This window comes from Durio zibethinus, chromosome 16, assembly GCF_047325235.1.
Source record: "Durio zibethinus cultivar Kanyao isolate XHJ-2024 chromosome 16, ASM4732523v1, whole genome shotgun sequence".
Classification (NCBI taxonomy): Eukaryota; Viridiplantae; Streptophyta; class Magnoliopsida; order Malvales; family Malvaceae; genus Durio; species Durio zibethinus.
In genome coordinates this window covers 7,306,760-7,323,788 of record NC_143177.1, presented here as the reverse complement: position 1 = coordinate 7,323,788, position 17,029 = coordinate 7,306,760, and the positions used below count along the sequence as shown (strand labels likewise).

Sequence of the window (17,029 nt, the reverse complement as noted above, 5' to 3'; positions counted from 1 at the left end):
TTCTTAATTTTCTTGATTGCATTTTACTGATAAATTTTCATGATTCATTGTATTTTCACATGATCTTTCCAAAGCTTGCAATAAAATTTGAAAAAGTACCTATTTACTAGTTCAAACCAATGCAAATATTGATACTTTCCTACTTGTTTGATGAATTGTTTATGGTGAAAACTTTATTTTTTGTTGTAGTGGAACCTATCCAAAATTAGTTAGATCTTGTTGAGATTTTGTTTTTGTAGGTTCTTAAGATCCAAAAAACTTTTCATATCTTAAACCTAGCTAGAAGTAGAAGCAATTAGTTCCAAAGTAAAGTTGTTTAGTGTTAGATGTGAAATCTAGTTTATCTTTAGCGCAATTCTGGTTTTGCTATAGAGATGAGTTTGTTCCTTCTTCATTTTAAGTATATATTTTTATGTCTAATTTGATAAATACTGATTAATTCTATAAATTTTTCTGAAAAGTCAGTGGCTGTTTGGATTAAATAGCTAGAATACATTCTATTTAATGTCATGAGTTCATTCTTGGACATTGAAATGTTAAGCCAAATTTTTGCATAGTTCTTTTGATTTGTGTGTTGATTCTTGTTGAATATGTGTTAATGAAGATGTTTGTTAACTCATCTAGTGAATTCTTGAAGTTAATGTTCATACTTTAATTATTTTTCATGAAGTTGGTGCAAGGGGTTCATGCTTGCAATGAAACAATTTTTGGTTGAGCTAATTCTTCTATTATCACATTTGTTGCTTTACTTTCCTTTTGTAGCCTAGTTTTTCAATGGTTTTTATAAAAATTCATGTAGATATATTGTCATTTGCTTAGCTTAGGAAAACTCTATTTTTGCATATCATCCATTGTTCACACACACTCCCATTCATGAAGCAGTACACGTGAATTTCAATGGTTGTTTAGGTCTTCCTTTCCTTTGCATGTTAAATCTTAGTTACCTTTTTAGCTTTTCATTTAAGTTCATTTAGCTTTAGGTCATGTTTGCATTGTGGAAATTCAGATCGTGTTTAATGGTTAAAGCATGTTTCTTGCAATTTCATGTTTGCATCTTAGATTTCCATAAAACTAGTACTTAGTTTATGTATTTTGGTTTTTGTGAATAATTGCATATAATTCTACATATAGGCAGCATACATATGTAGTTTTTGTGCTTGTGCATTAGGTATAAAATTAGTTTTGGTGTGTATATATTCTTGTTGGCAGTACATGTTCTTTGTTGGCATTACTTGTTCTTGTTGGCAGCAAATGTTTTTATTGATATTACTTGTTTGTGTTAGTAGCATTACCATGGTGTGATGTTCAAGTTTCATTGTTAATTTCATGCATTATAAATTTGTTTTTTTTTTTCTTAGTTTTTGTCTATCACTTAGGTAATACATTAGTTCAGTTAGATTTAGTCTTAGGGGGTTGAAAATTCATTTTAGGTTAATTTTCAAAAATTATTCTTTTTCTTTTTCTTTTTCTCATTTAGAACTTTAGGTAATATTTTCAAGTACTTGTATCATTTTTTTTTTTCATTTTATACTACTTGTGGCACAATTTTAATTGGAATTTTCTTTGTTAATTTTTTCAATTGCATTCTATTTTCTTAGTTCAACTTTTTCTTGATTAGTTTCCTTATTTGATTTTTCATAGTTAATTGTAGGAAAGTATTTTTTTTAGAAATTGATTGATGAAGCCAACTTTAAATAGTGTATGGGGATAAATAGTATTTTGTTTAGGAACCTCTATTACTAATCCTTGAGGGAATGACACTCAGACAACTAGTCTCTATTATTACTTGACAGCCTATATGTGCTTACAGGATTTTCCAGTTAATAATATAAAAGAGGTATTGCTTTGGCTCAATCTAAGCAAAAAAATAAGTCCATTAACTATAGGAATTTTTATACATCAAACCAATCATTCTTGCATTAAAATCATAAAAACACCTAACTTGAGCACACTACTCCCTAACTTCACATAAGAAACTTAATAGTTGTTGATTGAAATCCTAAGTTAGTATGACCTCTCATTCAAGTTCTTCAGCTCTTTTCACCATTTCACTTGCTTTTTGCACAGGCTTGTAAATCTCAGAAGTTAGGTGCTTTATGTACTGTTGCCTTCTTAGGCTTGTCACTCTCGACATTTCCTAAGCTTCCATTTCCATGTTGTAGGTATGAGCTCAATAATCTTCCCTCTCTTGCTATTCGGTCAAAATTTTATCTATGTGGTTTTGATTGTTGTCCAACTAGATTTCCAAGGTCATCAGCTCCTGTTCCAAAGCCTTGTTCTTCTTTTGCAAATTAGAATTCTTGTTTTGTTCCTCTTTCAATCTAGCCTTTAACTTCTCATTGTCCTTTTGGCATTTTGTTACCTTTGAAGAGATTCCAAAAAGCTTATCTTTCCATGTTTGCTGTTCTTTGGTGAGTGTAGAGATCTCTTCCTTATTTTCTCAAGCATTCCTCTTCTAGTACTTTTCCATCTTTCTTAGTTCTTCTACTTCTTTCTTGGATCCCTTTGAAAGTTCAATGTCCATCCCCAATCTTTTATTCTCTTGATAAAGATCTTGCAAATCTCTTTTCGACACCTTTCATTCCTCGATCAACTTCTATAATGCATCATCTTTCATCATTAAATCGTACCTTAACTTGTTGACTTTATCTATCATTATGGTCTTCTCTTTTTTTTTATCTTCTTTCTTTCAATCTTAAACTCTTGCTGGGTGATCCTAAGAGCTAGCTATATTGGCTTTGAAGTAGAGATGGGCAACTAATTTAAAACATCTATTGGTAAGGGCCTAACTTCATTGACTCTTTTCATTCTTCATGCAAGGTACCCTTCCACAACATTATCTACATATCTATCTCGATTCATCGATTAACCTACTTCAATGCCTTGATGACTTCTTAGACCTTTTCTCATATAACTGAGTGCCTTATAGTCAAATTCAAGTGAATTAAGTCCATGAATCATAGGGATGAATTGATGAGAATCATATTGCCTCTAAACCACGAGAGGTACATAACTCACTACCCCCATATTCCAAACAATTGTACCTATGACTCATCTCACAACTATACAAAATGGCTATGGGAAGCATCCAATGTGCTCTCCATGTTACGTCCTTACTAGTAAGCTTTAGAAAGAATGCCATCCATTAACCTTTTGTCCAATCCTTCCTCCATTCCTTCATGACAAATTCTTTGATGGGAACAAAATGGATAGAGAAAGGCCAAAATGATATTTTCTCTTTTCCACAAAAGTGACTTCTGATCCAAACAAAAAATAATTGAACACATCCTATAAATTACCTCTCGCCATTCCTTGGACAAAAATTTAGCGATCTAATTGTCTCCATTGAGATTGTTGGTGAAGGATTTATACCCCTATCCAATTGCTTGAAGAAGTCAACCACTGATGCCTCAACATGTCCTAAGACCTTGAGGAATATCATCAAACCGTACATGACCAAAGCAAAAAAATCCAATCCCCTATCATCATCAAGATGCTTCCTTATATGCTCTACCAAACTTTTCTCTCTTTTCTTAGTTTGTTTAGTTCTTTAAGTGAGTTATTGGCTTGGATAACAGAGTTGCTAATAATAATAAAGCTTTTGTTTTCTTTAAATTCTCTAATCAAAGAAGCATTTTATTTAAAGATCTTTCTTTTCTTCAACTTACAAATCTTGTTTTTCTTTTCTTTAATATTCGGCAAGCCTTGTTTTTAGTTTCAAGGTTAAAGTTTTCTTTTAATTCTTACAAGATTTGGCCTACATTACTTTTGTGTTCTTTAAATTCTTTTCATGCAATCTTTTCTTCAAGTTATTTCAAGCATTTAGTAATATTTAATTTCTTGACTTTGTGATCTTTTAAATCTCGTTTCATTAGATTTAGTCTTTGGCATTAGTCTTTTACTTCCTAAGTGATAGTTAGTGAAGTTAAGAACCCTGCCTACATATCACCTTTAATCTTTACTTGATCTTTATAACCCCAAACCCTAATTTCCATTTTTTTAGATATAAGCTATTAGGTTTTGCCTTTGGTACTTTTGAGCAACCCAATATTTTATTCTATAATCCCTGAAGAGATGATACTAGAATATGCCACTTTATTACTTGATCTGTACACTTGTAAGCTTTATATAAGAAGCAACAATCAGTGAACTAATGGTGCTATGGTGGTGATAGTAGTGGTGCCTAACAAGGCTAAATAATGTAGGGAGGTGGTTTTGTTACTGTTGTTGACTCTAAGAAAAGATGAGATTATTCCTCTAGCCTAGGTTATATGCGGAAGCATAGGGGTTGTTGGACTGCCTAGGGTTCTATCCTATAAACTGATAAGTCTCTAAATGGTGATGACTATGACATGACTCCCTCGGGTGACCTATCCAGCATATTTCACTTAAAGCTATAGGACTATAGATGAACCTGGAATAACTAGAACTCAGCTTTGAAGATGTAACCTTAAGGTTCAAGGACTCTATAGATCTGGCTAAGGAATATAGCTTAGCACTCAGTACTATAAGTTAACTAAGTTTCTACACCCCTGAAGCTTTCCTATGGTGCTATTTATCATTTGACCACTAACGGTTATTGCTGGCCATATCCTTTATAAGCTCATAAGCAATGTCGGAAGTCTTACTCATCAAGGCACCTTTTGCTATAGCATCTAAGATAGTTATAGTATTCAATACCAACCCATTATAAAAAATCTGGATCTCCAGCCATTTTGGTAGTCTATGGTGTAAACACCACCTCAGAAGCTCCTTGTATCTCTCTAATATGCCTTATACAAGGTCTCCAAATCATACTAGAAAAAAGTTGTAATCTCATTCCTAAGCTTGACCATCTTGGCTAGAGAAAAGAATTTAGCTATGAACTTCTACACTAAATCATCTCAAGTGGTAATGAAATCTGGTGACATCAAGGCTAAACAACTCTTAGCTCTATCTCTAAGGGAAAATGGAAACAATCTAAGCTTAATGGCATCCTCAGTAACACCATTATGTTTAAATGTGTCACAAATCTCTAAAAAATACCAAAGATGAGCATTTAGATCCTTATTCGAATGACCACTAAATTGCACTAACTACTATATCATTCGGATGATTACAAGTTTAATCTCAAAATTATTGGCTTGTATAGCTAGCCTTCTAATGGTAGGTTGAAAACCATTAAGATCAAGCATAGCATAATCCCTAAATGTTTTAGTATCTTGCTTAGCCATGGTGATAGTAGTATCGGGTTGTCTCTCCCTCTTAAGTCTCTTAAAGGTAGTCCCATGCTTAGGACCTAGAATGATCAACTCACGTCTCCTAACTGAATGCATACATGGGCCACAAGAGCACTAGACCAAAAAAATACTCTAAAAAGGAGAATCTAAGTATGTACAACTAGTGAAAGTCAATAATAGGGCAAACTAGGCTACGTACACCTTAAGCTGAAACAAACCTAAGAACTAGCTTAAGGTGTGAACACTAAGGGTGAACCAATCTATAGAAAAGTATGGTGAAGGACAATATTAACCAAAAGCTCTTGACTCCTAATCGATAGCAATAGTGCCAAAAACTTGATTCTAATAATCTTGTAAGTGCACAAATTGTATAAGCAGTAGTAAAGGCTCTACAGCCTAAGTGTCAATCCCTCGAGGACTAGGTAAAAGAATTCCTTAGCCTAATTATCTATTATCACCACATAGTCACTAAAGTTGATTTGATCATAAAATAGCCATGAAAAATAATTACTATGAAAATGAAATCAAATAAGGCATCAAAATAACCTCAACTAAGAATGAGAAATAACAAGTAGTAATAGGCTAATATGAGAAATAACAAAATTCAATTAGAATTGAATACAACAAAATTTAGAATTCAAATAGCAAACTAGAACCAAATATAAGAAACAAAACCTAAAAAACCAAAAATCAAGCAATGCATTCTAGATCTAAGTATGAGAAATTTGTATAAACTTGAACAAAGATTTGTAAAATAGTAAATGATTTTTATTGAAAACAAAATGCAATTGCAAGTCAAGCAAGATAAGTGTAATTTCTAAACTAAAAAAAAAAAAAAGCAAATCATAACTTCAAAAATAACAATCCAGGCCATGCCTTTAACAACTGAAACTGAATCTAAATGGCAACCAAATACATGAAGTCAAGCTTAAAATTGCAAAATCAGGTAAAGAACTAAAGTAAGAACAAGTTGCACTTCAAATTTGAAGCAAAAAATGCAAAAACTCAAAGTGCAAGTTGAAACCAAAAGGAAAAAAGAAAAATTTGGAAGTTGAAAATGTTGTATAGAAAAATTGATCTAAATTATGTAAAACTAAATGAACCTAAACTAAACACGAATAGAACATTAAGAGAACTACAAGTGAACATGAATTGAAAAGCGAAAACTAAGTAGAAATTGCAAACAAGAATGAAAGGACTAAAAATCAAAACTATTTTGCAAAATTGGAAACTAGACTTTGATTTACAAATTTGAATCTAAATTGTACATGATCACATAAACATGAGCTGAAACTTTAAAGATTGACTAAAGAAAAATATGAGAAATTGAACTGAAGAGCAAAGGATAAAGAAAATTTGCAAAATTCAATGAAAAAACATGAAAATTGCAACTACTTGCAACTCTTGAAACTGAATTCAAATCTACTATCCTAGATTTAAATGGCACAAAATCAAAAGAGTATGAGCTAGAAATTAAATGAACATGTAAAGAACTATAAAAGAAACAAATTTGAAGAATGGAAACTGAAAGAAGTTGCAAGAATTAACTAGACAAAGTTAAAACATAAACTGAGTTGCAATAGAAATTCACTGAGTTAATGAGAGAAAAATCTAGATCTATAAACTTCTAAAGAGAATGAACTAAAAATAAGCTAAGGTAAGATTTATCAACAAGTTTACCATAAATTCCATGAAGAAATCACATTAAATAAGAGGAAATGCAACTAATTGAACTAGCAACTCAATCAGTATACAAATCTAGAAAACAACAAAGTATGTTAAAAGACATCTATCCAAACAGCAAATAAACTCAAGGAGATATATGCAAACAACTAATAACTCATCATAAACATGTAAATTTAAGAGAGTGAAGTAATAAAGATGCAAACTGAATGCCTGGATGGAGAGTAAATCCTTGCTTAGTTGATTTTCACTGAAAGCTCATCTTTGCTTTCTAGATTCAATTGGGACTTCCAAGCTTGATCTGGAATTGTGTGAGTGGAATTTGGAATAGATTTTTCTAGGATTATAGCTCAATGAGTTAGGGATCTATGAAAGAAATTGGATTAAAACAAGCTAAAATTCATCAAGTTTTGATCAAAATACTACGCAAAGGTTAGAACCACAAATGTAAAAATAGATTTGATGAACTTGTGAGATTAATGAAAATTGAAGTTGTAGACATGAAAATCTAGAAATTTCATTGCAAAATCTAAAAGTTCATTGAAAATGAGTGTAGGAAAGTTAAATTTGCAAAGAAAATCAATCAAAGAAAATGCAAAACAAGGTTGTTTGGATAGCAAGAAAATGTAAATGCAAAAACTTGAAGGAAAAAAATAAAAATATCTACCCTAAAGTCACTAAATGGCCAGTCCTTCCTTTCTATTTATACACAAATGAGATATGCCTCAAACCCCAAAATTTCTTGTAAAAATATCTAAGTATAAGTAGTCTTCTAGATCCCTTTTTCTTTTTTCCTTTATGGCTTGGGTGTGCTTGTTTGGCTATTTCAACTTCTCCTTGCTTTCAAGCCCTCTTCTCATGAACCGTTGCACTCCAAGAAATTAAAATAATGACCAATAAGAAGCCTTCAATTAGCTAACTCAACAGCTCTTAATGGCCTTTTATGATTTCCCAAAAGTGGCACCAAAGCATATAGTCACATGAGCCTTGCACACACATGGCACACTTGGATTTTCTTCCTTTTCTTTTGGTATTAAGTGCACAAGCTTTCTCTTCAATTTTTTTTTTCACATTTCAAGCCATAAAATGAACAAATTTGACATCATAATGCTTGGAAAATTTTTGGACATTAATCAACTAAAAATTCACTTCCAACTCATAATGCACATATTACCTTTCAATCATGTATAAAGATATTAGAAAGGTACTAATGCATAATTAAGCTAAGAAAGATAATTCCAACTAAAACTTATGAGAATTGGGACTTATAAGGTTCCATGAAGTTCATTTGAGCTTTACAAGGCATAGAACAAAAAGGTAAAAAGCACTCCCTTAAAAGGAAATGAAGCATAATTACATTAGTTATCACCTTCGCTAGGCTTTTACCACCATAAATCCTCCAAATTGAGTCAAAATACTAAAAAATTCCTCATTTTCTATATTTTTACCTAAACATGGAATAATTATGCATTTATGAGTATTTGCCAAAATTTTCAAGGAACAAGCCAAAATACAAGAGATATTGCACTAAAAATGAGTATAAAAGTAGTAAAATTTTAATGCAATTAGCGAGAGGTTTACATGAAGAATTGGATGATAACCTTGATAATGATGATGATGATGATGATGATGATGATGATGACAATGGTGGAGATTCGAGTTAGTCACATGGTAGAAGAATCAAAGGTGATGGAAATGAATGGGAGATTAGATCTTGTCTTAGAATGGATTCTATTATGGTTAATGAGGTATCATATAATTTTTTTCCTTGTTGAAATTTTGCATTGTTTTTGTTTATTCTCTCATTTTAACTAGTTTCCATTTTGAAGCTTTATTTGATTTTATTTTCACAGTTAATTTTCATGCTTATTTTTTTTAATGAACCAACTTCAGAAGGATATGGGGATAAAAGGTACTTAGTATAGGAATTTCTTTACCTAATCCTCATGGGATAGACTTCTTGACCTTTTGGTCACTATTATTACTTGTACGACCTATGCAATTACAAATTTCCCAAATCAAGTTTTTTATGCAAACTTATGAAACATGAGCATACTTTAATGATCCTTGTTATTAAAGGTTCATGTTTTGTATAATATTACTAGATTTCATGTAAGGATATGTGACAGATGTGGCTTGCTTGTGGAACTTTAATTAGGAATGATCTTAGCCTAGGTAGATTCTTGTATATTAGCATTGATTTATTATTTTACTTTAGTTATATCCATTATTATATCCATGAGGCATTCATGTTGAATGAAGCATTTAGAGTAGATGATAATTCTTGCTCAATCTTGTTTTGGTTGAGGACAAGCAAAAGCTTAAGTTTGGGTGTTTGGTTACACTAAAATTTTAGTATTTTCATGCTCATTTTTAGTGCAATTACACTCATATTTTGGCTAATTCTTTGGTATTTTTGGTAAAAAAGACTCCTAAATGCACATTTATCTCATGTGTAGGCACAAATAATGGAATTGAGAAATTTTGGACATTTTTTTACAAATTCGGAGGATTTTTTGTGCAATTTTTGCAAATGGGCTAAACTAGTGTCAATAGGTCCCATTGACACTTAGGGAGTTTTCTTGACTTTTCTAGTATAACTTTTTAGTATTATTTTCATAGTTTTTGAAGTGTAGGATAAATATATTCATAAAGTGTTTGAAAATTTTGCAAAAAAGAAAAAAAATTGAATGAAGCATGCAAGAAAGATATAGACATGTGCATAGAATTGCATAGTTGAGCACCAAAATTTCAAGGCATTTCAAGCTGGGTCTAAAAGCACCAAAGAAAGGAGCTAATGTGCCATTTTAAGGGGCCATTATTGGCCACTACTTTGACTTCTTAGACCACCCATTACAGGTGAAAAATGAAGCTAAAAATCTATTGAAGAAAAATGCCAAGCACTAGTGTGCATCCAGTTATAGCACAAGGAAGAGCATGAATGCCTTAGAAGCCCAACAACTAAACATCACTCTAGATATTTTTTATGACCTTAAGCTTCTCCCATTTGCTTATAAATAAGGGGAGAGGGCTGGCCATAGGGAGAGAGTTAGTTTAGGATTTAAATTTTTGTTTCTTTACTTTCCTACATTTTCTTAGTTGCCAAACACTTTATTTCTAGCATTTTTTGCTTTGAATTTCATTATAAATTTACTTTTTATTAAGTGTTTTTAAGTGCTCTTTAAGAATCTTTTAATAAAATTCACACTTACATTTATTTTTCAGCTCAAATCTACTAGTTTCTCATTGATGTTCAAATATGTTTTTCAATCTGTTTGCTTTGATATACTTGTGGTTTTTGGATCATCTCTTTATCAAATCTTCCTTGCTTTTGCTGAAGTTGTTTTTCATAGTTTTCTAATCCAAATACCTACTATGTACTTCAACTTTAGCTTCAGATTCACAGAACATCAATCCAAATCAAGGTTGGAAGTCACACACGGATGTAGGTGACAAGTGCAGGCTATACATGATCCCTCAACTTTGGCATAGATCTTTTCTCCACTTTAGCGATTCTTTTGGCTTTCTTTCTTCTTTAGATCTTTAGATCTATTAGTTACCTTGTTAATTTTCATTTTGTGCAATTTATTTCATGTTTTTAGGTGCTGTTTGGTTAATTTTCTTTTATGAGATTCTATTTTTCCAAATTCTATATTGTTTTTGAATTTGAGTTCATTGAGCTTATTTCTTTGTTGATTCATGTTTTTTCTTGTTGATTTAGGTAGTTAACTCATAAAACTAGGTTTCATTAGCTCATTTTCAGTTCATTCCCTCTAGAGTATTGTATATCTAATTTTCTTCCATGAATTATTAGTTTCCAGCTTACAAAATCAGTTTTGGTTGCCATTTTCTTCAATTGAATCTTGCAATTCTTCTTTAGTTTTTGTTCTTCAATTTGAATCCTCATATCTTTTAATTTACAGCTAATAATCATTTGATCTTGCATGACTTAGAGCTAGCAATTCTTGTTGAAAATTAGTCTTTTAGCTTGCAAATTTCTTCTTGGTTTTTACTTCTTCATTACCTTTAACAGTTTAGCTCTCAAATCCTCACTTTACATCTGATTCATTGTAGATCATTAATTGTTCTTTTTTTTTTCCTTAACAATTTAATTCCATGGAGTTTATTAGATCTAGACTTCCATTGTTTGTTGAATATGCAAGTTTATTTTCCAAGCTTTGTATATTCTCTTTGTTTTCACATTAGCCTTGCTTTACTTGTTCATTGAATTTTTATGCTCTTGTTTTTTTAATTTTCATTACAAATATTATTTCATTTAGTTTAGTTATTGTATTTGGCATTTTTTTAGCACTTATTTTACCTATTGTTTTTGTTTATTCTTTCATTTCAACTAGTTTCCATTTTGAAGTTTTATTTGCTTTTATTTTCATAGTTAATTTTCATGCTTATTTTTTTATCAAATCAACTGTAGAAGGGTATAAGGATAAGAGGTACTTAGTCTAGGAATTTTTTTACCTAATCCTCGTGTGATTGACATCTTGACCTTTTGGTCACTATTACTACTTGTATGGTCTGTGCACTTGCAAATTTCCCAAACTAAGTTTTTGGTACCGTTGTCTGGGATTAGGATTAAAAGTTCTAAGTTGATATCAATCTTTACCGTGCTCTTCTATTTATTGGTTCACAATTAGTGTACTTTTGTTAGGCTAGTTCCTAGCTTGCCATGTTTTTATTTCATTATGTTGTACACATCTTTCTTTGTATAGGTTTTTGCTTAGGATTTGTTTTTTTTTTTTTTTTGGGATTCCAATACTTTTGAGGTAACCAAGAACCATGTGGACCATGCTAAACTTTATTATTTCAATGACTACCTAGGACCATGACCAAGTGAGGAAGACAAAACTAAAATAGAGTCATTGACCCTTAAAGATTTGATCAAAAAATTTGACTTTATAAAAAATCAAGTAAAAGCCATTAAAGCTAGGTATGATCTCAAGCCTAGTGTAGTCCATAAGTTTTGAAGCCAATATGACAATGGTGAAGTGCATGGTGGAGTTTACCATAGTGATAGGTGTCCATATGACCAACACTTCCAATTTTACACAAACAACTACACTAGTCAAACTTGAAAGGGTTATCCTAAGAACATGTGGGACATTAGTGTGGGACAATTATTTAGTTTAGTTCCTCAATACACCTCAACTTATCCTATTGAGCATTCATGTCCATAATACCCTCTACCACCTTAATATTCTCCACCATCATTGTAAGTTTCACAAGTACCATTCTATGCTCTACTATAACAACATTTTTCTCTATCACAACACCATTCCTATTCACATCACTTTCCATCCACACCATATTCCTGACCACTTTTTCCATAGGAAAAGAAACCATTCCTAGAGAAGATGTTCACTAAATTGCTTCATACTCAAGAAAAATACCAATAAGACTTAGAGGCATGCATTAGGAATTCTAGGCAGTGTGGTCAAAATGCATATACCTTAAATATTTACCTTTTAGATCCTATGCCTATGACTATAGAGTCAACATTTTGTTGGAAAAATGAGGAGCATACAATAAGGGATCATTATAAGAGGGGAAATTTGATATGAATTAATGATGATAATGATAAGTATAGTATGGTGAATTTGCAACAATTGGTAAAAGTTATGGAGGAAGAAATAATGGAGGATGAGGACATACTTATGGTCAGGAAAGTTGATGATGATGGATCATTTAAGGTGGTTAAAATAGAGGATAACATTCAAGAAAAAGTTGATGTTAATATTCCATTCATGCCATTTTTTTGAGTTTTTTAAAAATCACTTACTTAATTGTGTGGATATACATGAAGTGGATATATGGGTTGATAAGGTAAGCCTACTAGATAGATCATTTAAGCCCTTAGACACATTCCTTCTTAAATCTAGTATTAAGCTTAAGTATGAGAAGGAATTCATTAGTAAAGAACTTATTTGTCTAGTAGCTTCTTCATTTAATGATATTATGCCGAAGCTTTAGACACTTTATTCTTTAAACTTCCTCTAGAAATACCATCCACAGAGGAAATTTGAATCATATGGATTTTGGAGAGGATGGTTCAATTCCTTACCTTAAATTGTAAGAAGTTCTTAGCAACGGTCCTAATCAACAAGAAAGTGAACCTTAGAGTATAACCATGCTATTTCCTTAGTTCTTTGATAATCCATTATATGATCAGTGACAATGCATATGTTTGAAAACCCACTATTTAATGATTGTGATGAGGGTTGTTTGACTTTACCATTAGACATAACCTTTGTAGAGCTTTCACCTATATCATATATGAAAGATTCTTTCATTGTAGACCCTATATCCATATTCTCCATGGTGGTACCCATCTCATTGGTACTTAAGCCAATGAACCCCTCTATTAGGCTATATTGCCATATGTTTAGAAAATTCATAAAGGTGGGATACAATTCTACCTTTAACCACCACATTCACTTAGAGCTTATCGATACATATTTAGTGCAAAGGCAAATAATGAAGTGGTAGATTCTGGAACAAAGTAAGGTGTGATTCTCTAACACCATTGATAGTCTAACTTTTGACTTCAAATAAAATGATTCTTGGAAGGCAACCCATGCTTTACATTCGATGTTTTGTTCATTTGTTTTTTTTTTTATTTTCATATTTTACTTATCTTTTTTTTTTTGTACATATTGATGTAGATTTTTTGTGCAGTTTTTTGTTTTGTAGTTTGAATAAAAGCTTAAAGAGGATGTAGTAGTTTTAGCCAAAGTTTTGATAGGAGATTCAATCACCATGCCTCCTTGTTGATAGGGAAGTTTCCTTATTCCTCTCTTTTATGCTATATTGCTTTATACTTACACATTAAGGACAATATATTGTTTAAGTTTGGGGGTATACAAAAATTACTCAAAATTTTTCAAAAAGTTTTTTAAATTTTCTTTGATTTTTGTCTTGAAATTGAGTTTAACATATGGTAGCTTGAATTATTAATATACTTTTTTTTATTAGTTCTCCATGAAACCAATGATAGGTAGTGATTAAGAATGAATATAGCCTTAGGAAAAGAATGAATGTGTGTGAAATATGAGATGATACTTAGGTTTAGTGAATTCTTGAATATGGTATTCATTTGTGAGTGATGTTTTTGAACATTGAATTACATTTTTTTCATCTATTATTGATTATGTGAGCATGAGATTGTCTTTGCATTTGTTTTAAAAGTTATGTTTTATATTCTAGAATCCGTTTTGATAATTTCTCGAGGCGAAATCTTAGAGGACACATGATTAGGGAAATGATATAGGCCATCTTTTGATCTTTTGAGCCAACCAATTCTTTCATAGTCACCCCATTCGAGGTTTATGATATCCTTTTCTTTGTTTTGCAACCACATTACAAGCCAATAACCTTAATTTGTATATTTCTTGACCTTTTGGTTCCTTGCCCTATATGCATGAGGACATTCATGTACCATTGGTGAGCTATGCATCATTAGAAAAGAAGTGTGGAGCTTGGAAAAAGAATATGAAATTGGAAAAAAAAAGAATAAGAAAAACAAAAGCAATAAAGTGGTGAAAAAGAAAAAAAAAAGAAGAAAAGAAAGAAAAATAGGCACAATCAAAGTTTGGGGGGTGATTCTTTATTCAAGCTTGCCTTTCTTACCTTGAAAGCTCAATTATGGATGATCCTAAACAAGTAATGCATTATTAGGGTACTTGAGGCTAAATAACTTTTCTCATACCTTAACCTTAGCCTTATATTACAAACTGATGAAAGTTTTAAATAATCTTTAGTCTTGTGTTTATCTATATTAATAGAGAGAGATGTGATGAGCAAACTCTTGGAACATCAGCATACTTTATTGATCTTTGTTATTAAAGTTTCATGTTTTATAAAACATTACTAGATTTCATGCAAGGATATACGAGAAGTGTAGCTTGCTTGTGAAACCATAATTAGGAATGATCGTAGCTTAGGTAGATACTTGTATATTAGCACTTGTTCATGATGTTACTTTAGTTATATCCATTATTCAATTGAAAAGGCATTCATGTTGAATAAAGTATTGAGAGTAGATGATGATTTTTTTTCAATCTTGTTTTGCTTGAGGACAAGCAATGGTCATTCATTAATTTTGTTTTCAATTATTTGCATCCTTTTGGTTATTGATTATTTTATTGTATGAAGGATTATCAGGTGATTTAGTTTTAGAAATTTTGATTATTAAGAAGTGGAAAGTGGAAATTTTAAGCTGATACTCAGATAAGTAGTCTCATAAGCTTTTTAGCCTAGCACTAGCATAATATAAACGTTTATTACTCTTTATAGTTTTGTCCCTGCTCAGATAAGTAGTCCTTGCTCTCACCTCTATATATATAAGGTTAACCTATTAGATTTTATAACTTCAGTTTCTAGAGGCATAGAGTAGTTCTCTTTCCTCTCCTATGTAAGTGCTCATTCGGAGCTTAGAGGGCCATGATAGAAAGCTCATGATGACACCAATACATACATGAACCTTGGATCTAGCAAGATAAAGCTCTCGCCTGCATACAGATCAATTGTAGTTTAAGCTAAATTGTGTTAGTGACCTATTGAGTGATTGCACTAAAATTTTAGTATTTTCATACTCACTTTTAATGTAATTTTTTTATATATATTTTGGCTTATTCCTTGTAAATTATGGCAAAAATACTCCTAAATGCACATTTTGCTCATGTGTGGGTAAAAATTAAAAGAATGAGAAAATTTGAACAATTTGGATATATTTTGGAGGAATTATGGTGGAAAAAGATTATTGAAGGCCAAACTAGTGTCATTACGATACATTATTTATTAATAGAGTTTTCTTGATCCTTGTTTCTACAATTTTTTTAGCATTATTTTTAAAAATTTTCTTTAGATTTTAATGAAAATTTTTTTATTAAATAAATTGAATTTTTGGTAGCCAAATGAAGAAAGTTAAAGCAAAAATTTATATTTAAGGAAGCTAGTGGCGTGGACTGAAGTCCACGCAACAATAAGAAGTTGCATCATTTTTTTAGGATTTGAGGATGACTTTAAAGGCTGATGACATGGCAATATGGAGAACTCCTATTGGCGAAATTTGGACTTTTTAGAAGTAGCAAAACACAAGAAAAGAAGGCTTGCAATTAAAAAAGGAAGGGAAGTTACAACCAGCCATGAAGAAAGAGTAAAGCAAGAAGAAAAGAAGTCTCCAAAAGACCTCTCATTTCTAGATATTTCAGAAAGATTTTTTGTGGCTTAATTCACCACTCACCTACCTATAAATATGAGTGGAGCTAGCCATTTTAGAGAGACTTTAGCTTAAGATTTTAATTTTTTGTTCATAAGTTTTTGCATTTTCCTTTGCCATATTTTACTTTTTTACTTGCCAAACAATTCTTGATTTCCATGTTCTTTCTATTGATTTTGACTATAATTTTACATTTCCTAAAGTATTTTTAGTGTTCTTCACAATTTTGGCAATGAAATTTACCGATTCTATTGATTTCTAATTCAAATCTTCAAGTTTTCTTGTTAATCTCAATTTTGTTTTTTCTTTTTTACACTTGACCTAGTTGCAATGTTTTCTTCAAAACTCAACGATTTAGTTCTTGTTTTTGCTCCAATTTTTTTCATAATTTTGTAACTCATTAACTTTAACATAGTAGAAAATCAATATCAAATTCATTCCTAGTCGTTCTAGTTAATTTTTATAAATTATTGCTAGAATCAAGTGGTAGTGCAATTCTAGACATGATCTGCAAGTTTGGCATGGATTCATCTCTCCTTTAGGCAATTTGTTTGCTTCTTCCAACCTTTGATCTCTTAGATTTACATGTTAGTTTCTTATTTTCATTTTGTTATAATTTAATTCATGAGTTTGGTAGCTGTTTGGATGAGTTTTGTTGATAGTACTCTGCTTTTTCTTTGTTTTGAGTAAATCTTAATGTGCTAGTTCATTGAGCTAATTTTGTTACATTTTGCTATGATTTTCATGTTGAATTTTATACTGAACTTGTTGATTAATCTTAATTTAGTTCAATTTAAGTTCATGTTCTCTAGAAAATTGTATATCTAATTTTTTCCATGAATTGTTAATTTCTAGCTTTCAAAATACACATTTATTTTTCAAGTTTTAGACTAGA

General features: G+C 31.1%; 1 non-coding gene across 1 annotated transcript; it reads left to right on the top strand.

The window, feature by feature from the left end:
* The first annotated feature begins 4,720 nt into the window (after positions 1 to 4,720).
* On the top strand, positions 4,721 to 4,829 carry LOC149514255 (small nucleolar RNA R71). The gene has a single exon (XR_016328877.1). It is a non-coding gene; the product is annotated as a small nucleolar RNA R71 (small nucleolar RNA).
* The last annotated feature ends 12,200 nt before the right edge of the window (positions 4,830 to 17,029 follow it).